The sequence below is a fragment of the Equus asinus genome, chromosome 21 (genome assembly GCF_041296235.1).
Source record: "Equus asinus isolate D_3611 breed Donkey chromosome 21, EquAss-T2T_v2, whole genome shotgun sequence".
Classification (NCBI taxonomy): domain Eukaryota; kingdom Metazoa; phylum Chordata; class Mammalia; order Perissodactyla; family Equidae; genus Equus; species Equus asinus.
Genome location: NC_091810.1, coordinates 69,824,963 through 69,851,677, shown reverse-complemented (window position 1 = coordinate 69,851,677; position 26,715 = coordinate 69,824,963). Strand labels below are relative to the sequence as shown.

General features: G+C 41.9%; 1 protein-coding gene across 2 annotated transcripts in view; it reads left to right on the top strand.

The window, feature by feature from the left end:
• Positions 1 to 5,874: 5,874 nt before the first annotated feature.
• Positions 5,875 to 26,715, top strand: part of RARB (retinoic acid receptor beta) — a 694,304-nt gene continuing 673,463 nt past the window's right edge. The window contains exon 1 of one of the 2 annotated variants that reach the window (XM_070492835.1): positions 5,875 to 5,963. The gene's annotated coding sequence lies outside the window, so the exon portion shown is untranslated. The remainder of the gene's footprint in view (positions 5,964 to 26,715) is intronic. The other variant, XM_070492836.1, reaches the window with a different exon arrangement.

Here is a 26,715-nt window from a genome sequence, read left to right as displayed (position 1 = left end):
ATTTTGACGAAGTCCAATTTATCCATTTATTCTTTTGTCACCTGTGCTTTTAATATCATATTTAAGAAACCATTGCTCAATCAAAAGTAAAAAATATTTACTTCTGTGTTTTCTTATAAACAGCTTTATGGTTTTAGCACTTATATTTAGATCTTTGATCCATTTTGAGTTAAATTTTGTATACGGTGTGTGGTAGGGGTCTAACCTCATTCTTTTGCATGTGGATATCCAGTTGTACAATTTGTTGAAAAAATTATTCTTTCCTCATTGAGTGGTCTTGGCACTCTTGTCAAAAATCAATTGACCATAAATGTACGGATTTATTTCTGGACTCTGTTTTCCAAGACATTAATCCAGATGTCTAGCCTTATGCTGGCACTACATAGCCTTGATTATTGTAGCTTTGTAGTATAGCTTTGAAATAGGGAAATGGGAGTCCCCTAACTTGTTCTTCTCGTTCAAGATTGTGTTGACTATTCTGGGTCCCTTGCATTTCCAGATTTATTTTAGGATCAGCTTGTCAATTTTGGCAAAAAAAGGCAGCTGGGATGTCTGTACTCTAAACCACAGAACCATATTTAAGATTATTTAGTACCATAGAAAAATGCCTACAATCTGACTGTGTTCCATGAATATAAGATTGTATTGCATTCAGATATGCATAGGCATGAATTAAAAGTTAAAGTAAAATGACTGTTATTAGGAAGATGGGATTATGCAGTGTCTTCCTTTTCCTTCCATAATTTTTTAATGTTTTAATGCTATTTTATAAGAAGTAAAACACACTTGAAGTTTTTGAGGGAAGGATTTATTTCTGAACTCCTTATAGCGCCTGGCATATTGCATTGCCCATGGTAGGCACTTAGCAAATATTTCTTGGAATGAGTTTTGTATTGCTCATTTGCAGATGAAAAAAATGAGTTAATTTGTATTGCATGTAGCTCAAAGTTGCTCTTTCAAAACAACTATTCAATCCAGCTAAATTAAACAAAAAAAGGAAATTTTTGCATACAAATTTCCATGTGTCAATTATATTAGAGGCATAGTAGACCCTTCATAAATACTGATTTTTTCAATAGATTCTCATTTTCCCCCATCACTATTATTGATTCCCTGAAAACTGAGCCTTTAAAAAAATTGTTTGAAATGTCAGGAAAGATTTTTTTTCAAGTGGACAATGTGAGCTAGATCTTAGGATTTCCTTTCAAAAAAAATTCTAATCTTTGGGAGATTAGTAACTGAACCTCTTTGTGAGATGTTGAAGTCTAAGGGTCTGGTCAATGAATAAACTTTGGGGACCTAAATTATTCTTGGAAAGCTTTTCTTGGATAATAATATGACACTAATTGACACCCTGAAAACTTATATCAATGGAGGAGAAGGGTAATTGTGGGTTGCTCACAGGTAGTGGATTGATCTTCCCATCCTTAAGGAAAGCAGGTAAGGGTTACTGGGGGAGTGAGACAGAAGAGGAAAACAGCTATCTTCATGACATTCTAGTCATACCACAAACCACTCCACTTTCACTTCCATGATTGATGATGCGACTGAAAACCCTCCAAGGGATGACTATGCTTTCTTGAATCTCAAAGTGTAGACCATTCATTATGCTGTATTTTTCTATTCTGACCTGATATTGATGCCCACTGTGTTTAATGAATCATATTTATCACACTGTGTTTCAGCACAGCACATACTGTGTATCTTATCTTAGAGTCATGGTCCAAGTGGGAAATGGAGCAAGTCAGGTCTGCGAATAGAATCAGACTAGAAGGCAAGTTACGGAGCTCCAGACAGGAAGGAGGAAGAGAGAGAAAACTTGAGTTGAACCCTCCTGCTGGGACCATGCAGAGCATTCCAAATGCTGGTGAAAACTAACAGTGGGCTCCTGCCATCTGCATGGTGGCAAAATGACAGTGTCTGCAAAACCAGATCTTCCCAGCTTCAAAATTATCCTCTGAATCAGTTCCAACTGATAGTCATAACAATTTCCCCAAGTGTTGAACCCACGTACATATAACCAGAGCCAAACATTCTAACCAAAATAAAAACAAACTATTTTTATAGATATTTTAAAGGAAATTACAAATGAAAAGGAGAGGAAACCATCCTGTGCATGTTTCTAAGCTAGTGCTTTTCCTTAAAAGAAAGCAACAGAATTAGACCTACACATGGTGTTTAACCGTATATAATTATATTATAGCTTTTCCTTTGTGCCTTGCCTGGTCAATATTTCCAACAATTCAGGGCATATGATAATCAGGCACGACGTGTCTTCTGGCAGTGGACGAACCCTGCCCGGCCACAGCCACGCCCGTAAACACTGGCATGGAGCCTCACCTAAGTTAGAGGAAGTTACTTGAGGACACATCATGGGAGGCAGCCAGGAGAAGTAAGCAATTCCAAATATAACCAATTTATTGTACAAACTGAAGTGTAAACATGAAACTACTACATTTTTCTCAAACCACTGGTTCCATGCGCATACGTCAAATCTCTCTTCCTCACCAGAGAGAAAACCCCTTAACAAGATCTTGAGCAGGTTCCACAACTTCTGGCTCGCTTTCCGTTATTCACTGTCATCTACTGAAAATCCATCAAGTTTAAATTTCCAGTTTTATCTCCAGTTCAGAGCTCTCTCTTTCTGATCACAGGCCAGTCTAGGGTCTAAGGAGCCTTCACTGGGAGGGGGCATGGCTTGTGCTTATTTCTCTTCTTAAGGCAGCACCCAGGATTTGAGGAGAGCCAATGATTGGTTTTGGGATCTCTCTTTTCCTTTCATTTTTCAAGGTGTAATCCCTTCTCTGGTCTTGAGGGCTTGGACGGGGAGAGGAAGGGCAAATTCTCAACATCTACCTGCCTTATGCGGGTTGTCACAGCTTCTCTGGCTAAGATGGGCTGGTCATCCATACGTTCTCAGGCTGAGCATTCAAATGATGGCTTTCACAGGCAGCAGTGTTAAGACGACACTGCAAGTCGACCTACAGCTCAGCTCCCTGACACGACCTGAGGTTGTCCCAGTCTCCTCACTGCCCTCCCCCACCACCCAACCCCACGGAACATCCCATAGCTGCTTGCTGCTGAGCTTCTCTTTCCCACGGCTGACCCTTTTTGGTAGGATTTCAGCCACTCAGCTCCTGCCTGGTGCCCAAATGGGAAACTCAGATATTGAAGCATATGAAGTCATCGCTCAGCTCAGATACTCTCAAATCCTTTTTACTATTTCCGTATGGCATCCCATCTCCTCCACATTTCTGAGTTCCGTTGCTTTCTACAGCTAGCAACCTTGACTTTTCTTTGAGGGACTGCCCTCAAGCTACTGAAGCCTACCAAAGTGCCAAGGAGTTTATTTCCCCTGGGAGCTTGTTAACCAATAAACTGTCCAGCAAAGGAATATGAATGCCCAGCTCTCTTAACTCAGTTTAGGACAATTTGGAGGCTTAAACTCCAGAGCTTTCCTGCAGAGTCAGGCCAAGTCCTGCTCATTGTGGAACTTTGGGGACATTGTTTGGCTTCCTCCTCTTCCCTATTCTGCTCTATCCTATTCCCTTAGTGGTTTCCCCTGGGAGCACTTTCTTAATAAATCACTTGCACATAAACTCTCCCTCAGGGCCTGCTCCTTGGGAACCTGACCTAAGAAATCTATCCTTGACATGCAGTTGGATAAGAATGGAGCTCTGCCACCATTGCCCCTGTGATAGTTAATTTTACGTGTCAACTACACTGAATCACTAGATGCCCAGATTTCTGGTTAAAAACTATTTCTAGGTGTGTCTGTGAAGGTGCTTCTGGAAGCGATTAGCATTGAATTTATCAAATTAGAATCAATCGAATTAGAATAGGTGGACTGAGCAGAGCACATGGCCTTCCCCAGCATGAGTGGCATCATTCCATCCCTTGAGAGCCTGACTAGGACAAAAAGGTGGAGGAACAGAGAATTCACCCTCTCTCTGCCTAACTGCTTGAGTCGGGACATCAACCTCCTGCCTTCAGTGCCCCTAGTTCTCAGAACTTCAGACTCTGACTAGAATCTACGCCATCAGTTCTCCAGCTCTCAGGCCTTCGAACTACATTACTGGCTTTCCCAGGTCTCCAGCTTGGAGATGGGAGATGGTGGGACTTAGCCTCGATAATCATGTGAGTCAATACCTTACAATAAACCTCTTTCTATATATCTATGTCTCTATATATCTCCTGTTGGTTCTGTGTCTCTGGAGAACCCTGACTTCATACACATCCCACCTTTACTCCACCATCTCTGTCCAATTTTCTTTTTGATTAACTTCTAAGGCCTGAGTAGCAGTAATGTTTCTTTCCTTCCTTCTTGCCTGTCTCCCTTTTTCCCTTCCATCCTTCCTTCATTCCCCCCTCCCTTCCTTCCTCTTCTCCTCCCTTTCTTCCTTTCTTTTCTACCTTGATTCTTTCTTTGTCCTTCCTATGCTGTCTCCCAACTAGAATAAACCCTGTGATGCCAGATTTCTAGTCCTTTCTCTCACAGCATTCATGAAAAAGGAACACGAAGGGGGTAGAGAAAAGGTTTCTTGAAGGCCCACTTGCTTTGGATACCATTGATGAGGCTTCCTTGAGGACCTGAAATTCTAGCTTCCACATCTACCCAAAAGAAGAGTTCAAAGCCAGAATCAATTTCTGGAGCTAGCAGTAGAAGCCAAAGCAGGCCCCTCATGAACTCCCCCTGGCAAACAATCATCATTTCCTCCAGTGCTGAATAATGCCTGAAGCTCTGGAAAGCAGTGTAGAAAGAAGGGTGTGGGACTCACTACCAAGAAAATGGTAAAATGACTGAATGACTAACTTGTTTGGTTTTTAGAGTTTGAGCCAAGTGATGCCTCAGGAAGTTGAAACAAGAAACCTGGACAACAGTGGGATAATTAAAATGGCTACATTGGCAGGAGATGGTTCCCCCTGTCTCTGATACATAGCATTTATGAATGAAAGTGCTTAGCATCCCAGTGGCTCTCCTTTTGAACCAGCTCATCCATTACTGGGGTAATGATTTTCCGTCTGGGCAACAGCAAAGCCAAAGGCCTATTACACAGGCAACATAAAGTTAAAAAGACATTATGAATAAAACGTTGGCTCTTCCTGGCTTTTGCCAACTCTTCTCCAGAGAAGATTGCCTGATGCCGACACGTGTTTATTACACTTAATAATGTTTACATAATTCTTCCTTGCGCTCATTGGAGCTGTCAGATCAGAAGTAAATGTGTTCCCTCCTCTGTTTATCTCTAAAGACTTCGCAGTCAATAAAGCAAGATGAATGACATCCAGGGCGCAGACAACTGTACTCTCCGGCTTTGCAAACACTGCCAAGTTAAACCCGCGGCCCGGGTGGGCTCCTGGGTATTAGAACTGCATCTGAGCAGCCCCTGAGTTCTCAAGTAAAAGAGCAGTCTTTCTCCAACTTTAATGAGCTTCCAATTACCCCAGGAGCCTGTTAAAGTACTCATTTCTAGGCCTCATCCCGAGATTCTGATTCATTTGATCTGCGGTGGGGTCCAGAAATTTGCATTTGTAGCAAGCTCTCAGGTGATGATGATGCTGCAGGTGCATGGACCATACTCGCCCTGTTCTAGAGGTCATTTCCAATAGTCTCGTTTGTTGAGGGGGTACGTCTTGACAATTTGGGGGATCCTGGCCTACGGGATGCATCAGCAGCAGCGGTGATGGTAGCAGTGGCAGCAGCAGAGGAAGCAGCAGGAGCAGCCGCCGCCGCCGCCGCCGTTGCTGCACCGCGCGCGCAAACCGCGCTAGGTCCACCGGGCTCCGCGAGGTTGTCTGCCTGCGTGGAGGGGCGGGGCTTGGCGCCTGAGGGAGGGGCTTGGCGCCCGGGGGCGGGGCCCAGCGAGCCGGACTCGGGCTGTCTGCTCTCGGCGGCGGCGGCACCGGCTGAGGGCACAGCCAGCGGGCGGCGCGCCGCGGACTCCCAGGCAGCCCGCCGAAAGGTAAATCCAGGAGAGCGCGCTGGCGGGTCTTCCTGCCTGCCGGGCAGCTGCTGTTCAAGTCCCGGAGCGTCCCCGGCGCCCCAAGCTGCGTCTGGGCGCCCAGGTCATTTGCACAGCATCCAGGGACCGGCTGCTGAGCTAGGGTTTTGTGTACCGCGGCGGGGCCCCGGGCGGGGGTTCGGGGGTCTGCAGCGGAAGCCTGCGGACATCCCAGGACATCTGGACTCTGAGACAACTTTGCGCAGCGGTCCTCTTCCAAGTTTCCTTTATTGCTATTGTCTTAACGCCTCCCGTCTGACAGTCTCCCCGGACTCCAGCTTTGTTCTCATCAGGCCAAACCCGCGGTCCCCTAGGGCGTGAACCTGGGAGTCGCTGGCGAGTTGCACCTGCCAGCCGCATCCGCTCAGCCTTCCTTTGCGTTCATGCCAGGTCCAGCGCTGTCCTGTGCACAGTATGGTTGGGCACCGCGAAACCCGGAGCCCACGGGGCCAGAGGTCCTCGCCCCATTCCCCAGTGTGATCTGGGATTGGGACTAGGGCGTCAAACCTCTGGGATGCGCGTGATTTGCGGCCGGTGAAAGGACGAGAAAAAGTTTAGAACCTCGGCTGGGGCTAGGGAGCCGATCTCGCCGGGCTGCACATGGCAGGAGTTGGAGAGAGTGCTGGGGGCTTGGCGCCGGGCAGGGGGACTCGGACAGAGACAGAACCCTGGAGCCTGAGGTTCCAAGCCTGGACTGTCAGCGGAGATGGGGTGTTTGTTGTGTGCGCGCGTTTGCAGGAAAGGCTGTGAGTGATTGCCGAGAAGATGGGCGAAAAAGAGAGAGATACTAGGGATATGTGTAATTGCGGTGTACTCCGTGTGCACTCCCCACCCCCCCGATATTTTAGAACTATGCACTCAGGATGCCTTTTTGTACCCGAACCCCCGGAGGTGGAGGCGGAGATGGGGGGAGGGATAAGTTCTACCCAGAGTTAGAGCTGGCTTTGAAAGCGAACAGGTGACAGAAGACTTTGTAGTGTGTCTGTATGTGCGTTTGTGTGTGTGAGCAGCGGCGAGGGATGCTGGACCGCCCGCCGAGCCTCCACGCGCCCCCCGCCACCCCCCCCCCCCCCCCGACCACTTCCAGCTCGCGACAGCGGTGTGAGTTTCCCTGCCACTCCCCGCCTGAGGCTGGCAGGCGCGAGGCGAAGTGATGGTCGCGGAGTGGAGCAGACAAAAGGGTGCACTTGGACAACGCTCTGAAGGCGAGGTGGCCTCTGTGTGTGTGTGTGTGTAGAGGATTCCTTTCCTGCCAGCTAGGGAGAAAATACTGCTAGCAGAGGGATGAGGTAGGAGCAGGAGAAGAAACAGAACGGGAGGAAGATGAGAGCAGAGATTTAAAAGCATCTTGCCTGATTGGCTGTAAAATTCTAAGTTAATTTTAAAAAGAGATGGGGGGGATTCTGCAGCTAACATTTTAGAGGATGGGGGCTCAGTAAGTTTAATAAATAAAGGTATTTTAGCGAGCGATGTTAAAGTAAGTCTGAAATCTTCGCCGAAGTTTATTGCTGGTTTTAGATAATCTCCTTTGACACGTCCTTCCAGCACCTACTCTGGAAGCACCTTTTGACTGTCAGAAAGAAGTAAAAGCCATATATACACAAATAAAATGCAGCTAAAATGAAGTTTAAATGAAGCTTTGAGCAGGGTTAAATGGCTTGTGTAACTGCTGAATGTTGCTAAGTACTGTCAGCGCTATCAAATAGCCAGACAAAAATAAAGGAAAAAATAATTGTAACAAGAAAATGAAGGCTTTACAAGAACTTCAGTAATGAACACATAACAATTGATGGTATGATGCAGTAATTATTTTCGTATTTACGCCATTAACGATTGTAATTTAACGTTAATGTCCTGGTATTTTATTCCTTCTCATTTGCAGACAAAAGCACATCTGAGACACCATCAGGGAGTAATTTGGTAATATAAAGTCATGAATAGAAAACACTAAACCATGCTCAGAACTCTGACAACATAAAGTGTGAAACAAAATAACCTCATTTGCTGTTTATTATCTGTCTTTATAATTCTGTTTACTATCATTTGCATAAATGAATAGCTAAACTGTATAGTATTTCCCTTTTGTGGAAAAAAAAATACTTGATGCTTATACTGGTGAGGAAACTAGTAGGTAATCCTTACACTAAGCATGAAAAAGATTTTTAAAAAAAACTTTCTGGGATTAGAAGCCGTCTGGAAATAATCAGAATGCAAATTCAGCCTACTTTAGGCATCCTTATTTTATTTAACTTGGTTCAAGTAGTTTTTAACAATACGTATGTAATTAGTTGATGAGCAGACTTTAAACTTGTTTTCTAATCTAAGCCAAATCAAACCAAACGAAAGTACTCTACCTTACATCATGAAGCAATTTTGCTAACCTGAAAAACTCTTTTTTTCTATCTAGACTTTCAAAGGGTAAATTTTCTGAAATTGAAAAGGAAGGAGTTTATTGGAGAAAGCTGAAAACAAAATTCTTTCAGCAGAAACTTGTTATTAACATTTTAAGAGAAACATCAGAGTTCACACGTTATAAAACTATTGTGAATTATTTTGACCTTAGGATCTTTGCTAGAACTGCCTTACTCATACAATAAAGGGAACAACTAATAACTGTATTAAAAGGGATCTGAAGTAACATGCCAGCAAAACAGCTGAGCAAAATGTGTAGTGGTTGGGAGGAATCAGTCAATCACATGAATGTTTAAAAAAATCTATTTATTCTTGCCAGGCACACAGAATATCACAATGATTGAATGCACCTTTTCTGGTTCATACAAATATACTGGTCTAGTGTGGAACAGCACAATGAAATCAGTGTTACCTGAGAATGGATTCCATGTGGGAAATAAGGACCTTGTACGTATTTTAAGGGTAGGGGGAGAAAAGAAGAAGTGACAGGCAAGCTGCTCATTATAGTGAAGATTGTGTAAGATTAGGACAAGTTCTTACAGTTTTGCAAGTTACAAACTTGAGAAATGCAACCATGTGAACAAAGTAGATTTTGAATGCAGGTTTAATTGTTATATTCACCCTTAAAGAAAGTCACTAGTTCTCTGTGTTATCACTTTTATAGTCCAAATATTTCAAAGACTGCCCAATTTCTCTGTATTTCTATTGTTCTTTATATCATTGTTCTGTAGAGAAGTTCTGCATTTTTTCTTGTTTTAAAGGCTAAAATCTGACTTTTGTTAGTTCATTTATTTCTGCGACATACATTTACCAAGTACCTATTATTAACTACCAGATATTGTACTAGGTGCTAGAGATTCAAGGATGAGTTAGACTCAGTCCCTGTATTTAGAAAGTGAGGGAGACAGTTATATGGATAAATAAATATAATAACATGTAAGAAGTAGTAGTCTATCCTAGGGATCTGGAATGGGATAGACTGGGCTCAACTTTCAGCTTTACCTCTTACTAGTTTTGAGACCTTGATCAAGTTTCTTAACTTCTCTGAGCCTCAGTTTTCTTATCTGGTAAATGAGGGAAGTAATCTCTCTCTGGATCACAGAGTTGGGAAGACTACATGTCAACATATTTTAACATCTTCCATCTTAGAAACCCTGGATCCCGTAATTCTCAGCATCCCTCACTTCGTTTCTCTGTTCCACGTCACTGTCAAATTTCTGGTGAGGCTTGTCTGTATATGCTATCTTCACTTCCTCTCTCTTGTACTATCCATCCTACTTCAATGTGGCTTCTGCCTCCACCTCTTATGGAAACAACTTCTTTTGAGATCATCGGCGACCCCTATATGGTTAGATCCATTGAGCTACAATCTTACTCAACTTCTTGCAGCATTTGAAAGAGTTGAATGGTCCCTTTTCCTCATAAGTCATCTTCTCTTGGCATCAGTGACTTCAGTGGCTTCTGTGACACTGTAGATCTCAAGTTTTCCTCATTAGGCTTTTATTATTTCTTATCTGGCTCCTCCTTCATTACTCCATCTCTAAATGAAGGTTGGATCTTTCCAACCTTGGGTCTCCATCGTCGGCCCTCTCATATCTCCTTCTCCGCCCCCCGACCCCCTACTCCTGCCTTTCCCCTCTCTCCTTAAGTAATTTTTTCCATTCTCATGGTTTTAAATTTTATCTCAATTTATGTCTCCAGTCCACACCCGGCCTCTGAGCTACAGAAACACCTATTCAACTGTCTCCTTAACTTCCCCACTTGGATGTTTCATAAGCAACTATAACTTACATTAGAAATTAAAGTCTATTTTACCAATGCCACCAACATACTAAATTTGTTCTCCCTTCAGTCTTTGTCATTTTGGGAAATGGCACTACCATACCGTACCCAATTGTGCAGAAACTTTACCTTTTACCACCAACATATTTTTTAATTCTTCATCATGTACTTTGTGTTCTGGGTGGGTGTTCACCTGATACACACAGGTAGGCCTGCCTGTTTTGGTGGTTTATAGTCTGCCTCTGTTCTGATTGGCCAGTGCTCTGTCCATACCAACTGATAAATATCTTTTACTGTTACCCCTGCTTGTCTCTATCTGCATCTGTCCATTTCCATTGCAATCCCCAGAATCCAGGCCCACATCACCTCTCACCTATTATTTTTGTTCAGATATGGTAGATTTGTTTGTAAATTATTAGTATCACTATTTAAAGCTAAACTGACTTGCATTTTACATATTATGTGAAATCCGTTTCACACAATTTAGTACTAGAAAGTTGGATATCAATAAAGAAAGGCATCTACCTTGCAAGATATCCCACCAATTTAATACTAGGAGGATAGATACATTGTAAGGAGGAAGACCTTTATGGGTGGGGAAATAAGCTTGGTTGACTTCTACACTAAAACGACAGACTATGGAATTTCAGGTTGTCAACTCTTTGTCAAATTTGGAATACTATGCCTGCATTTAAATTTAGGAAAGTGAAGTCAGATACTAAGTTCTACCTCTAAAGATAGTAAGTTTAATCATAATCTTGAATGGCTCATTTTTTCTCTTGGCCAGAAGAGTATGTTTAATCAAAAAGCTAATCTAGAAATAGAATTAAGAGTGATTATCAAGCACATAAAATGTTGGAGTACAGATTTTTTTTGACAAATGGTAAAATGTAAGCGAAATAACTAGAGTGGGATGTATCATCATTGTCAACTCCAGAATTTTTTGCTATTCCTGTCTTCCACTCTGTTGCTAAGAGGCTGGTGTTCTTAGAAAAATGGGCATTCTTGAGTACACTTGACTTTGTGTTCACCTCATTTGTGAATTGCAAGATTTTATTTCAACAGGGTAGTGATGACGTCCGTGTAACCATGTAAACAAGACTCAAGTGCTCTCTCAGTGATGTTGTTGGAACTCAAAGATCAAGAAAAGTCTATGCTTCAATCTTCTAAAGATAGAATCATTTTCAATCACAAAACAGGCACAGGAATGTAAGAATTGGTTCGGCTGTAAATGCACTTTTTATTCTCTGTTAGTCTTATGGTACTGAATCTGGCTTTTACCTTGGATTACATTGGGCTGTGGACTCGGTCTTCTAGTAATCTTCCTTTCTCCTTTTATCTCTCTTCCTTCTTCCTTCTCTTCCACTATTTAGTTCTTCCTTCCTCTTCTTCAGTTCTTCCTGTTTACTTCTTCACTTTCTCTTATTCCTTTCCTTTCTTTCTCCCCTTCTTCTGTCCCTCATACTTTTTATTGTCTTTCTTCAACCTTCTTGTATAAGCAGAAACAAACAAAACAGAAAAATCTACATGAGATTTTGCCCTGGCTGTTACCACCAGTATAGGATTTAATCTGCCACATTGCCCCGGCCTTATCTACTTGTGGTCTTTGCATCCATCACTTCAAACTTGTCTCAAGAACCATAACATTCTCGGCTCAGTTTTCCCTATGTCAACAAATAGACATATAACAGGTGGGAGAAAAGGATGGGTAAATTTGCTTTGTGGATCCATACTACCATGCTCTAGTATGACCTTTTCCCAATAGGTGGTCTTTACCACCAGGTGATAAAAGGTATCACACATGCTTCCTGAGCTCAAGTAGCATTTAGGAAGGTGCATGTCCATCTTCACAGTGATGATGACAACTAAAATAACGATGATAAGTAATATTTATTGAATGCTTCCTATGTGCCAGATTCTGTGCTAAATGCCGATACATATTCTTTTATTTACTCCTCATTTCCAGTAGGCCCATATTATAGGTGAGGAAACAGACTAAGCAAGGTTAAATTACTTAAGCAAAGGATGCAGGACTGAAAGTATGGGAGGGCACCTCAGATCTTCTTAGCTGCTGTGCTCTATCCTGCTGAAGAGGCCCTTCCTCAGCAACACCTGAGTTCTATATCTATTGATACATTTGTATTGATAGTGAGCTTCAGGAATGCCCTGAAACCACAGTGTCTGGTTTAATATTCTTTTTTTTTGAGGAAGGTTATCCCTGAGCTAACTACTGCCAATCCTCTTCTTTTTGCTGAGGAAGACTGGCCCTGAGCTAACATCTATGCCCATCTTTTTCTACTTTATACGTGGGACGCCTACCACAGCATGGCTTTTGCCTAGCGGTGCCATGTCAGCACCCAGGATCCAAATCGGTGAACCCAGGGCCGCTGAGAAGCAGAACGTGCACACCTAACCGATGCACCACCGGGCCGGCCCCCAGTGTCTGGTTTAATGTGGACACACTAGGAAGAAACAATGGGTGGGGAGAATGGCATTCATCAGTACTGTGTGCCCAAGTTGTGTTGGAGGTCAGTTGGGTAAATCTTAAGGTTAGATTCCTAGGAAAGCATGGTCAAGGCAGCTCATTGTAGTGTCTCTCTCCAGTGTAGTTACCACAGAAGCCTGAAACTAGTGGGATTTTCAGGGTGGGATGACCTAAGCATCATATGCTTTGAAGAGACTTAGGTGACTTAAGTGGTTCCCTGCTCTTCTTCCTCTCTCAAGGAAATACGCTTTTTAATTTTTGGATAAACATACCATAGTTTGTCTTTAGTGCGAGTGAATGGTATAAAACACTAGGTTTGAGCGGAGGAGAAATAAGGTGGCATTGTGTAGGTGAAATGAGCCTTGAGCAAGGAATGAGCAAAATGGACCCTCTTCTGTAAACTGAGGCAATTGCAATTGGGTAGTCTCTTTGATTCTGTGCAGAAGCAATGCCCCGTGATGCTATGCCTGTGGAAGGACTGGGAATAAAGGAGACAATAGTTGGCACTTGGTTCTGAGTGTATTACAAGGGCCCCTGAAATGAATCCTGTGTTCTAACAAAGTTCATTCCAGAACCTAGTTTGAAATACGTGAGAGCACTGGCAGTCAAAAAACATGAGTATTCCAATAGCTTCCTGACTGGTGACCTTGTTTCTATTGTTGCCTCACATAGTAGCTAGATTAGCTTTATTCAAATGTTAATCAGAATGTAACACTTAACTGTGTAAGGGTCCTCCAGTGGCTTCCCCCCTCTCACTCTTAGTAAAAGCCTAAGACCTTCCAGTGGCCTAGGAGGCTCTTCATGACCTGGCTCCCTGTTATCCTTCTGACATCATCCATTGGCCTCTTTTGTTGAGTGAATGATGACTTTTGAGTGAACCAGAAAATAACCAAGGAGCTCAATAGTGTTTGTTGAATAAATAAAGGAGAGACTTACTGTTTTAATGGAGACACTGGAGAAATGAAGGTTAGAAATGAAAGGCATAAGACCAATTTCTATTGTGGATGAATAGGATAAAAGTAGTATATCAGAACTGCTAGATGCTGACCTAGAGTTTTCATCATTTATTTGTTCAGTCATTTAGCAAGTATTTATTGAGAATGTACTATGTACCAGGCCTCAGTCTAAAGGCTGGATGTTCATCAGTGAACAAGAAGGCAAAGTCACTGGCCCCTTGTGGCTGACATTCTATTAGGAGACATTTATTACAATAAAGTAGAAGAATAAAACTATAACTTCAGGTAGCAATGTATCCTATAAAAAAACTTTAGCATAGAGTTGGGGGAAGATAGGTTTAATTGCAGATCCCACACCTTCCTGGTTTTAAAAGCTGAGTAATGTGGTCATCTGTCCCCTCTCTCCTGTGCTGAAAATGGTACTGATCTCAGGAATGAGTACAGGTTAAACAGTCTTGCACTGAGTGAATATGTTGTCTTCCTTAAGATTTTTCCACTAGTAGAATAAAGCTTACTTTTAAAATGTTATTTGAAAAACAAAGTTTGACAACAGAAGCTCCCATTTTGATGGCTTCTGTGAATGTGCTCTGTATTTAATTTTAAAACTGTAGCAAATGTTTCCCTGATACAACGGCAATTGTAGTATTCTTTTGATAAATAATTTAATAAAGAAGTCAGACTTAGAGAAGAGAGCTTTTTCTTGCATCACACGTCTATGCATTCAACATTATAGTTAAAAGAGATAATTCTGAAGAATTTAAATGGAAGAGGTGCAGTTTCCATGTGATTTATATATTACTTAATGTTCTCAGTACACAATTCTGGCCCCTTTATTTTGTAGTTTGTGTTAATTTGTTACGTCAGTGATAGAAAATGAATACAGGCTCCAAATCAATATGATTGGCTTAGAAACATAAATGATTAATGACAAAGTCACACCAACAATGAGATACTGATTGCTGTGGATGATGCATTCGGAGCCTTTCTGACACTACCCACGGGGGTCACTAGTGACCATGGGCATGTATTAGTTTTCTATTACTGCCTTAACAAATTAACACAAACTTGGTGGCTTAAAACATCACAAGTTTATTATCTCATAGTTTCTGTAGGTGAGAATTCCAGGCAGACTTGGCTGAATACTCTGCTTGGATCTCACAGGCCAAAAATCATTGGCCAGCCTGAGTTTTTATCTGGAAGTTCTGGGAAAGAATTTGCTTCCAGGCTCATTCATGTTGTGGACAGAATTCAGTTCCATGTGTTTATAGGACGGAGGTCCCCATTTCTTTGCTGGCTGTCAGCTTGGGATCATTCTCAACTTCTAGAGGCATTCTTGGCTCGTGGACCCTTCCATCTTCAAAACCAGCAACAGTGGGTTGGATCCTTCTTGTGCTTCAAATCTCCCTGACTTCTTTTCCCACATCTCTTCTACCTTCAGCCCGAGAAAGTTCTCTGCTTCATAAGGGCTCATGTGATTAGATTGGACCCACCCAGATAATCCAGGATAATTTCCCTATTTTAAGGTCAACTGATCAGAAATCTTAATTACATCTGCAAAGTCTTTTTTTGCAAATAAGGTAACATATTCACGGGAATGACATCAGAGAGTAAAAGATATGGGGGCCAAAATTTTGCCTACCACAGGGTCTATGAGATCCACCTTTGGGAATATCTGTGTCAACTGAGTCAGACTAGATGACATGACAACTAGATTGATTGAAAAACCTATAAACTTTTGGTGAAGGAGAAAGTGGTATTCTTTTAGTATATCCTGTAATAGAGCCACAGCAGATTAAAGACGCCTACAGTATTAAACAAAACGAAACTCAATTATTTAATTTTGCAAGACATGGCCTCCAAAAAGCAAGCTTAAATAAAGAAGGAAATTTTCATGTCCTGGGGTAGAACATTCAAATGCCTTCTGGGGTCAGGAATCAAGAAGGGAGGCAGCCAGGATGTGTGGCAATAGCCATCGGGATTAAGCACGTGAGAGAGGGTAGCCTTACTCAGCATCAGGTACTTGCTTTGCTCTGGAGCAATTTCAGCCTGGTAATGACAAATGTCTGACTTGAAATGAGGGTTTAGAAATCTGAGTTTTTGTGTGAATCTGGAAATCTGTGTGAAATCTCCAGGGTTTTTTGAAATGCTAACTAAATCAAAATTAAAAATAACAGGAGCACCAAAACTTAATATATTTGGGGAATAAATTTGGCTTGTGGACGGCCAGTTAGCGATTTATGGTTTTCCTCATACTGAGTAAAGTACATATTTAGGGAAAAAAGTGTTCAGTATGACAGAATATACTCAATTTAGGAATTGGCATTGACAAAGACATTAAAGTGCTCCAACATAGTAAGACTACGAAGTTTTTGGCTTCAGCTTCCAGATGTGACATTGTGGTCCACTTTTGTTACACTATGATAAAAAGAAAAAAAAAGCAAGGAAGATAATTAATGCTAAGATGCTGTTTCCCTAGTGTTTAACCTTGTGTGAGTATTTGGAATACTGCTTTTTCTTGGTTTATGCTCCTCAGGTTTGCATAAGCAAAGGGGATCAGGAAAGAGTGTGATGAATTATCCACTGAATTTGAAAGAATGTGAAGGCACAGTTTGGATAATTCAAATATGGATCCCAGTCTGCAGAAAATTACACTTGTCTTTAGAGATAGTGAGAATATCCTTTAAAAATACTGATTTAAAAGAGGAATTTCTTTTACACTGTGTCAAAGTGCATGAAGAGGCCCAGAAGATTTGTTCTACAGATTGAGTTTGAGGTTCATAAGGTTTTTGTAAATATCTCCAAGTGTGTCGGAGTAGGGGGCGATAGGATGGTGTAATAGTTGAGAGCAGAGTTCTACGAGTCCAACTAATTGGACTTTAAATTAGGGTTCTACCACTCACCAGATACGTGCAAGCTTGGCAGGATTATTTCACTTCTGAGACTAGTTTCCTCACCTCCAAAATGGGGTCATTAGCACCTAACTCAGAGGTGGTTGTGCAGATTAAATGGATGGAGGCATTGAAAGCACTTGACTTCTTATCCGTGATTCTAGATTGGGGCACCCAGCCTTTTATCAATTGCCATCAGTGCTCATGCTGTGGATTTAAAACTGCCTGGATAACTGTGTAACTGTGTAACTTCCTGGAAAGGACCAATGTTTATCTGTCCCTTATTAAATGAAGTGATGAGGCTGTAAAGGAATGGTATAGTTAGAATCTGAATCCTGGGTTGGTGCTTCATCTCTTCTGAGCCCATTGTTGCCTTAGTTGAGGTTGATGAGGGTTTCCTCTTTCCCAGAAATCCTCAGTATGGATGTTGCTGTGGTTTTAGAGCAATGCTTTTGCATTTGGTGCCTAAGGACCTGGATGCAAGTACTGCTTTTATGACATTCCAGCCAAGCCATATGAATATGGGAAATACACACAAGTTCTCTGAGCTTTAGATTCCCTTTGTATGAAACAAAAGCCAAGTTCTCTAGCTCACCGTGGGCTTGAAAGGATTCCTTGAGGCAGAGTGTATAAATACTCTTTATAGATTTGGAATCTAATGATTAGTATTTGCTACTCTCCCTACTGGGCCATTTTCTTTGGTCTGGCATGAGTAAGAGGAAGGAAGAATGTGAAGATGACATTCAGCACAGCCACTACCGAATCATTTAATAAATATTTATTGATATTTATCAATTTATCAGATATGCTAGGTGCGAGAGAGAAAAGCAAAACAAACAGTGACGCAGTGCCTTACCTCTTGGAAGTCAGCTTCTAGCTAGGAAGATAAACACCATAATACACTGTGGTACACACACTGATTCAGGTTCCTGCAAAGTATTTTGGAGAGCAGTATGGCAGTGGTGTGGTGAGAGAATCCACGAAGATCTTAAATAGAAGCATCATGATGGTATTTTTTAGCTGGAGACCCAGTATCTGGGTGACGCTCTAAAAGACAAAGATAATCAACCAGACAAAAACAAATAGTTACCTATGTGCTTTCTTTCTTTTCTTTTCTTTTTTTTTTGAGGAAGATTAGCCCTAAGCTAACTGCTGCCAATCCTCCTCTTTTTGCTGAGGAAGACTGGCCCTGAGCTAACATCCATGCCCATCTTCCTCTACTTTATATGTGGGACGCCTACCACAGCATGGCTTGCCAAGTGGTGCCATGTCCGCACCTGGGATTCCAAACAGCGAACCCTGGGCCACCAAAGTGGAACGTGGGCACTTAACCGCTGTGCCGCCAGGCCAGCTCCCATCCCCCAACCATGTGCTTTCTTGAACTTTGGTTCTTGTACATGCAACTGAACAACTCCTTGGAAGTTTTTCTAATTTTTCCACCTAAGATTATATTTCTAAAAATATTATGTAAGACTTTAAAATACAATTCGAAAAAATGGAATTTATCTGCCATAACTCTAGTGATAACATCAACATAGATTGTATATAAAAATGTCTACACAAACCCTGTTCTTTGGTCATGGCATGTGGCCATGTACTTGTAACTGGTCAGAATTGCTGCTTGGATGAGGGTTACCATAACCTTCTCAAACTGCTGCAGTGAATTAGAAAGTCCTCACTGAATTGAGGATATTCCAGAAGGTGTGTTGCAGTTCTCATGACTGTTAAATACCATATAGTATTTTACTAAGGTCAAGCTTAGAGCTAGATTTCAAGGAAAAAAAGTTAAACCAAATTTATAATATCCCCAAAAATCAAAATTGAATGCTATTATTTCCATCTCATATTTTAGATGAGTAGAAAAATTAGACCAAGAGAAGACAATTACATAATTCTAATCCTAGTAGTCTTTTTTTATATAACGAAGAACAACTAAAAAATTGGTTTATTATTATAGTGAAATCATTGGCAAACATTTTATAATTGTAAATAGGAGTTTTGTATCTATTAATGATAATGGAAATGCAGTAAGTTTAGAAAGTATAAAATATAAAAATTTTAGAAATTATTTTCAATGCCTTTATTAATGCATGTATTTTGTGAATTTTATATCCATTGTCTTTTATATTATTACATGGAGGTGATACATAAAATTTTATATGAAAGAACCTATTGAAAAATGGCACCTTTTTAGTTTTACTAATCAGAAGACAGGAAATATTTTCCTGGACCCTCATTTTTAATTGATGTAGTCTATTTTCGTGCTTCAAAGGCCTAATGATGCATTAAGAATCCTCCATTTTTGAAGAAAATCCTTCAATTTTCTATTGAGCAACATTCTTGAGAGTAATAGAATGAAGTAGGAAGGGAAAAGATTGAGAACTGCCCAAGACTGGCAACAGTTATGGAAATAAGCAAATGATGGGAAATAATTCAGGTTATTTCCATTTTTAGTTCTTATCAGAGATTCATTGTAGTTAGATATAAAACATGGAAACTATCCCATTATAAATTCAAAGCTATAGTTAGATAAGCATATTAAAAACTACTTCAAAATGGAATTATTTTATCATTTTGAGTTCTTTATTTCCCTTATAGAAAAATAAATGCCAATCGGGCTACAAATTATAGCAGATTATCTTTACTCCTTATATGAGTTAGTAATATGAATATTATTGTGTGAGAAATTTGATTTGGGGGTTGAGAGAGTGATCTTATTAGCACCAGACTCCGTTGGCCAATATTCTCATGACTATGGGATATATATTAAATCCTTTTCTATTTATATTCTTTGGCAGACCGTTATTCATTGTTATTGTGGAGATTTTGTTAAGTAATAGTTCTCTTGAGAAATCATGGGTGCTTTTTCGAGGTCATGATTTCCTATGAGCTCAAAGAGTAGGCCATACATCCTCTCTTCAGTTAAGAACCCACTCTATACCCATTTTCTTTAACACATACTTTATTTGTAAGGTTTCTGACACTCCTTTCTTCCGAGAACTTAAGAGTGATATATCACTCTTTATTTTGTGAAGTAAAATTGATTAGAGGAAACAATAAACATAATTCTTTAAGCATGAAACCCAATATATTTTGAATACTTGGCTGGGCTGCCATAGCAATCGTCATACGTTCGTTCTCCGGAGACTGCTGGTCTGTGCCAAAGGTCTCCTGGTAAATAGTCCTCACAGTATTTCTCCTACAGTGGAAGGAATTTTGCCCTTGGCCTTTAGTATTATTGTTTTGCTCTGACATGACAAAAATCCATCACCTTCCAGATGTTGATACCTGTTCATTGCTGTCAGGTCATTTGCCAGGAGGGGAAAGCCAGCTAATTTGGTGGTGGTGGTTTTTTTATAACATCCACCAAGAGGTTTTAATGATAGCTGTGTTTTTAAACATCGAATTAACTGGGCAATGCTGCTGAGCAGAGAATCACATATTAGATTTTACTGAGTTTCAAGGGCCACGTGGAGGCAGCTCCCATTTCTAAATCTTTGGCACTTCAAAGACTATTTCCAGACAGGAGTCGGTCTAAATGGATGAGGGGACAGATAGAGGAGTCGGTAAAAATGGATTTTAAAAGGTGGGGTGACTTTCTTTCAAATCTTACCTTTACTACTTACTAGCTGTGTGACCACAGACAAGTTACTTCATTGTCTGAATTTATTTTCTTTCCTGTAAAAGAGATGTAACAGCACCTACCTGTGAGAATTTGTTGATTTTTACATAGGCAAAGTACCTGGCACCTTACAGACTCATTATAAGGTGTGTTCCATATATGCATTCCCTCCAAGGGCATGCATAGATTTGAATCAAATATATACCACCTGCCTGACTACACAACGGCCAACTAAGATATCAGCACGAAAGTTCGATAAGCCTTTTACTACTCAAGTATGATCCTCAAATAAGCAGCATCAGCATCACCTGGGAGCTTGTTAGAAATGCAGAATCTTGGGCCCAACCCCAGACCTGCTGAATGAGAACCTGCATTTTAACAAGGTCCCCAGGTGATTGCATGCACAGCAAAGTTTGAGAAACACTGAGCTTGACCAGGACATTTCTCCCCTGACAAAGTTGCTTCACTGTGCTATTGGTTGGTTGTTCCTTCCTTTTCACCCTTCACCTGTTGTCTTGGTGATGTTTGGGGGGATAGACACATGCACAGGTATTCTGTCAGCACCTGTACCTTGGGGCAGATCAGTGCACGCTCGCTTCCACACATGTCAATGGAACATCCCTCAACATAGGGCCTGGCACAAGTAGAGCCTCAATAAATGTTTATTGAGTGAAATAAAACAGCCAACAGTCAGACAAGCAGACTCTCCCATCTGTTCTGCAGACGCACAGCAGCCCTAGAAGGGCCTGGAGAGAGATGAATGTGCTTGAGGTCTTTGCCAGGAGGCATTACCGTGCCCAATGGGGAGGAGGGGTTCACTCACCGCTGTTCTTGCCAGGAGATCTGCTGAGGTTCTGAAAGCCTGTCAGATGTGTGCAGCCAGAACAAAGGACAGGGAGCTTCCCTTCTTCTTTCTTTTCCCTGCCTGGCAAGGCTAGTGTCACAATGCTTTGGGAGCTGTTTGCTTTTGGTGATAGTCTTTCTTGCTCAGAAGGGACAAAGGAGTAGATACAATGGCAGTGCACCAGGGTCATATTTTCCCACATCTGTGACTAACTGGCATGTCTCAAAATTTCTCTTTTGGTTTCCAATTTCAAAGTTGCTGGTACACAGGCTGGCATAGGGTATGGTTTCAGTAGGGGGAGGCTGGGGAGCTGATATTACCCAGAGAAAGATGGAATGGCTGGAGAGGGCTTGCCGCCTTGAGCACTGTGAGAGCAGGAAACTAGGCTCTTGAAGGTTTGGGAGATGAATCATAGTGCAGGATCTTGGGCAAATCAAAGATGGCACTTTCTAATCTGTAAAATTGTGATAAATGTATTTAGATCAAGTTTTATCAACCTATAACCAGAGTGTGTATCAGTGAAGCTCACACCGAGGTCCCTGGACCCTTGAGATCTGGAACCTGCCTCCCCAGTGAGTTAGCACTCCTAACACTCTTCTTTCTCCCATCTCCTGAGGCCAGTCCTAGCAAAACTGTCAAGTCAGCAGACTTCCTTTTAGAGCCATCCCACCTCAATTTCTGGCTCTGCTTTAGTCTCAGAAATCTGGTGAACTCAGAATGACCAACGTCTTCCTCTTCAGCAAACTCCTCCTCCATTCTTGCTGCAAAATCTCTCTTCCTATTCTTCTATCCAATAATCAAAACTCTCATTTATCCAGCATGGCTGATCCAGATGGAAGTCAGGAAGATTAACACACATATTAGAGTAAAATCCCCCTTATCCTTTTAAGGATATCTTTCCATTCTAACTTAGATGGAATCTTTGTTCATGGGAGTCTACAACAATTGGAGTAACATTTAAAGTAGAATCCATGAGATTTTTGGGTAAAAGGGACATTGGTGAGTACACTAGTTTGGCTAATACCAGCTATAGTAACAAACAAATCCCCATATTTCAATGGCTTAATACAATTAAATTTTATGTAATATGTAGATAACAGTGTAATGATGGCATATATGGGCTGATGAGGAGCAGTTGGTGAGAACAATTGCTCTGTGCAGTCACTCAGGGACCCAGGCCGACAAACGCTCTGCCATCTTCCATGCATGGTTTCCTAGGTTGCCCTGGGTATTGACATCCAGTTGGCAGATGGGACATGAGAGAGGACTATGTATGGGAGGTATTTATGGGGTTGAACTGGAGGAGGATATGCATGACTTGTGCTCCCCTTCCGTTATCAAAAACTGAATCACACGGCCATGCCTTACTGCGAAGGAGGCTGGGAAATGCAACCTAGCTGGGTGCCAGTTTTGGTGATCATACATTCATCATGGCTGCTGAACATGTAGGAACTGCCCTGTTACATTTTTTGTCTTTCTCCTGTAACTCCTCAGAGAGATTTGGCTTCCCTCCCACTCTTGAGAGTCTCTTCTCCGCAGCAGAAGGTTCCCCTCCACCCACCTGAAGAGCAAGAATAGAATCTTGGCATGCCACATTTTGATGGTTGCCCACAATGAATCCAGACTCAATTTCCTGTATTTCACAAGGATGTTGTGAGAATTAATGAATTATTTTTGGTGATTATCATCCCCTTGATCATTGTCTTCATCCTGTGCTTTTGCAGCTTACCTGGTGCAGGCACAGACACACACAATCCCTCGGTGACAAGCAGAGTGCTTTCTCTGATCCTACCTACCTACCGCAGGAGGAAGCTGAGATGCACACAGTTTGAAAGACAGATTCTGTCTAGTGCAACAAGATCCCTTCTGCATGCAACACTCTTTCCATTATTATAATTTTTAAAAAGCTAGACTTTTATAGAAAGAAAAGATAAGACAAAAATGAAGGTTTAACATCTTATTAGTGTGCTGGCTCTGGAATCTGCCTGCTGGGTGACTTTGGGCAAGTTAGTTAGCCACTCTGTGTCTCAGATTCCCTAATCTGTAAAATGAGACTAATCATAGTAGCAACCTCCTGGGTTGTTGTGTGGAGTAAATAAGATAATGGATATTAAGTGTTTAAGACGATATCTGGAGCATAACATGTGTTGTAAATATTAGCCATTAGTATTTTTTTTTAAAATTGCAGGAGAATTGGTATCTAGTTCAGGGAATCCAAAGAAGAAATTACAGGATGTGTGGCCTTATGTTAGTGGCAAAAGTGAAGTGGAGGAGGAAAATGTGACAGCAGCATAACCTGTTGGCAGAAGGGAATACGCTGCTTTTTAGTAAGATAAACAGGTAGGAATCAAACCTTCCTATGAGCTGCAGCCGGTAAATGCCGCCCCTCATTTGGAGGCTGCAGGAACTGTCGCAAAGGGCAGAGATTTTTAGGTCTAGCTGTGAGTGCTGGCTGTGTCCAGATGTCCCTAGCGGACTGTGGTGGCTTCCCCTGAGCAGCTCCTTCCCTGGAAAGAGCAGACCGTATGTTCCTCCAGCCAGTGCAAATGCTCCTTCACTGTCAGCAATAGATAATAGGTTGTTTTATCCATTCTGCCCAATGAATCTGTGTAGCTGTGAAGCAATGAACTTTCTTCTTCTATGATTAAAATTAAAAAAAAAAAAAAAAGGGGGCCAGCCCTGTGGCCAAGTGGTTAAGTTCACGCGCTCCGCTTCAGCAGCCTGGGGTTTCACTGCTTCGGATCCTGGGCGCAGACATGGCACCGCTCGTCAGGCCACGCTGAGGCAGCATCCCATGTGCCACAACTAGAAGGACCCACAACTAAAATATACAACTATGTACTGGGGGGATTTGGGGAGAAAAAGCAGAAAGAAAAAAGAAAAGGAAGAGAAGGGCATAGAATAGCAATGGGCCCAGAGAGATTAAGCAGTTGTTTTATACACAGGAGGCAGATTTAACAACCTCTGCACAGTCCCTCTATTGCTCCTCAGACTTTACTGTGCAAGCAGGTCACTAGGGGCTCTAGATAAATATGGATCCTGACACGGCAGGTCTGCACGGGGGCCTGAGAGTCTGCATTTCTGACAAGCTCCTATGTGATTTGGCTGGTGCTGGTCTGGGACCACACTTTGAGTAGCACAATACCACATTGCTCCATTGTTGGGGTTTTGTTTTGCTTTGTTTTTTGGAGAACAGGGCATGGAATAAGGCAGCTGTTTGCTGTCCCCTCTCCCCAGAATGGAGAAGCTGAGGCTTTTAGAGCAGTGGTTCACTAAGTGTGATCCCAGCAGGTTAGCGTATGCATCACCTGGCAACATGTTAGGAATGCAAAATGTCGGGCCCCACCCCAGACCGCCTCAATCAGGCAGTTGGAGGATGGGATCCAGCAGCCTCGGTGTACCAGCCCTGCAAGTGATCCTGATGCTGCTAAAGTTTGAGAACCATTGCACTAGAGCAGCTGACCCTGGCTTTGAAAGGTCTGGTGATGATGTAACCAATCCACTAGAATGGTGCTAGGCTCCTGGAGCATGTCTCCTGGTCTCTTTCTGCTCAGTTTCAAACTGGATTCCTTAGGCTGCTATCTCCTAGAGTAAAAGGATTGGGTGTGGAGGAAGATTGTTCTTCAAAGTTTCAGCTTTTCACATGAATCTTTCTCCCTTTATTTTGCTTTCCTTGTGGGAGGACCATGCAAACCAAGTGTGCCTCCAAAATAAAGCCTGGGAAATTGTTTCAGCATGCACTGATCCCTAAGCGGCTGGAGGTCTCAAGTCTTCCTACTGAGAACTTCCTTTGGTTGTGTTATTGGGATAAATAGGGTGACCAACTGTCCAGATTTGCCTCAGTCTGAGAGGTTTCTCAGAGAACGGGACTTTCAGTGCTTACACCAGGCCCTGGGTGGTTGGTCACCCTAATTGCAGGCCATTGCTTTTCCAGCTTTAAAGGAGGAGTCATCTGGAGATGTTGTTAGAATGCAAACTCTGATTCAGTACTTCTGGGTTGGAGCTGGAGAGTCTGCATTTCCAACAAGCCCCCAGGTGACGTCCAGCTGCTGGTCCGTGAGCTACACTTTGAGTAGCAAGGCAGTATGTCACCCTTGGGATACAGAGCTGGCCTATGTGCAGATAAAGCAGGGATGCCCCGTAGCCATTTACACCACAGATGGGCTCCTCAGCCCTGACAAATCCAGGGAGAATTTTAGGGCCATTTCAGATTGTGGGTTTTGCCTTCAAATGCATAGTATCAATAAATCTCTACCCTTCCAGGCTGTAGGTCTTTAACTCATCAAACCCAAATACTCCTTAAAAAACTGTTCTTTATAAGGACAGGAGACTGCTGTTGAGCCGTGAATAGAACATTCTCAAGCCTATTGATTTCTCGGTTCATGTTTGAGTACTGCTTAATACTTTTCCTTGTTTGGACTGAGCATCTGCAAATGACCTGGGATGGTGTATCTGTCATTTTGGGTCTTGTCTCTGCCTCACGAATGGTGCATTCGTTTTTTGGTTTACAGCTGTGGTCGACCACAGGGTCCTTTGCTGTTTGCATTGCTTCTGCTTTTCAGCATAATGAGTTTTGCTTTATTCATATCCCCCTTTACTAATTGCAACACAGCAGCGCATTCTGTATCCCATCTGTTTCCATGATTGATTGTCTTTTACTTCAGGGTGTGCTAGAGAGTTACTTACAAAAAAAAAATCAGGCTTCAGCGTGACCTTTAAGATCATCATAAATTGTGTTTGTATTTAGGTATACCAGTTTACACCTTATGACCACCCAAATCACAAGAAATAATTATTTGATGTTGATTATGTGATTTCTCCTTACTCCCCACTCAGGCAGCACTGAGCTTTGTTGCCTGGTGACGTCTACTTCGTTCTGCTTATATCCCCCCATGCAGTCTTCCTGGCTATATGTCTTATCTGCTCATGGACGAGGTAAGAGTGGTTGTGCCTGTGGCAGAGCTTAGCAATGGCTCTCAAGAAGCTGCCTGTCATAGGAGTTCCTTATAATGTATTAAGTTGTTTTGATGTATATTCAACTCTCATTATTCATGGTAGTTATGGTCTATAGACACCTGGAACCCTGAATTAGCAAATACTGAACAATTACCCCTAAGGGAAATATAGGATTAGGTTCCTGGTCTTCTGGTCAAAGCATTTTCGTCAACTGATCAATACATAACCTTGTTTTATGATTGTTTCTGCTTAAAGACACCTTATTTAACATGTATTGTTCATTCATTAACATTGACCTCATGGCCAACAGCATTGTAACTCATGCCTCACTGTAACTCGTTATGCATGTAATAAAGCTTATCTGATACATGTGTCTTCTATGTAAGGTGCATCAAGCCTTCTCGCACTAAGGACCACTAGACAGCCCTTTACCACAGGCTTGCAAACCACTTTAAACAGTGAAATCAGCAAAAAGCACAAAAAATGTGAAAATTGTGGCACTAAAAAGACCGTTGGGGACATCTCTTTATGGAATGAGGGCTGAGACGAGAGGGCAGAGTATCGCCTTGTTCACCCTCAGCTTCTGTGCACACAGGGTGACTCAAATTTTTCATGATTTTGTGCATTTTCACAAATGACCTTGAAAGTGCCACAAGTATTGATTTGGGGGTTACAAATAAATTTTAGTGAGTAGGAAAGTTCTTAAATAGGAACTCCAGCAATAATGAATATTGACTGTTCATTATTACATAACCATACTCTTGATAT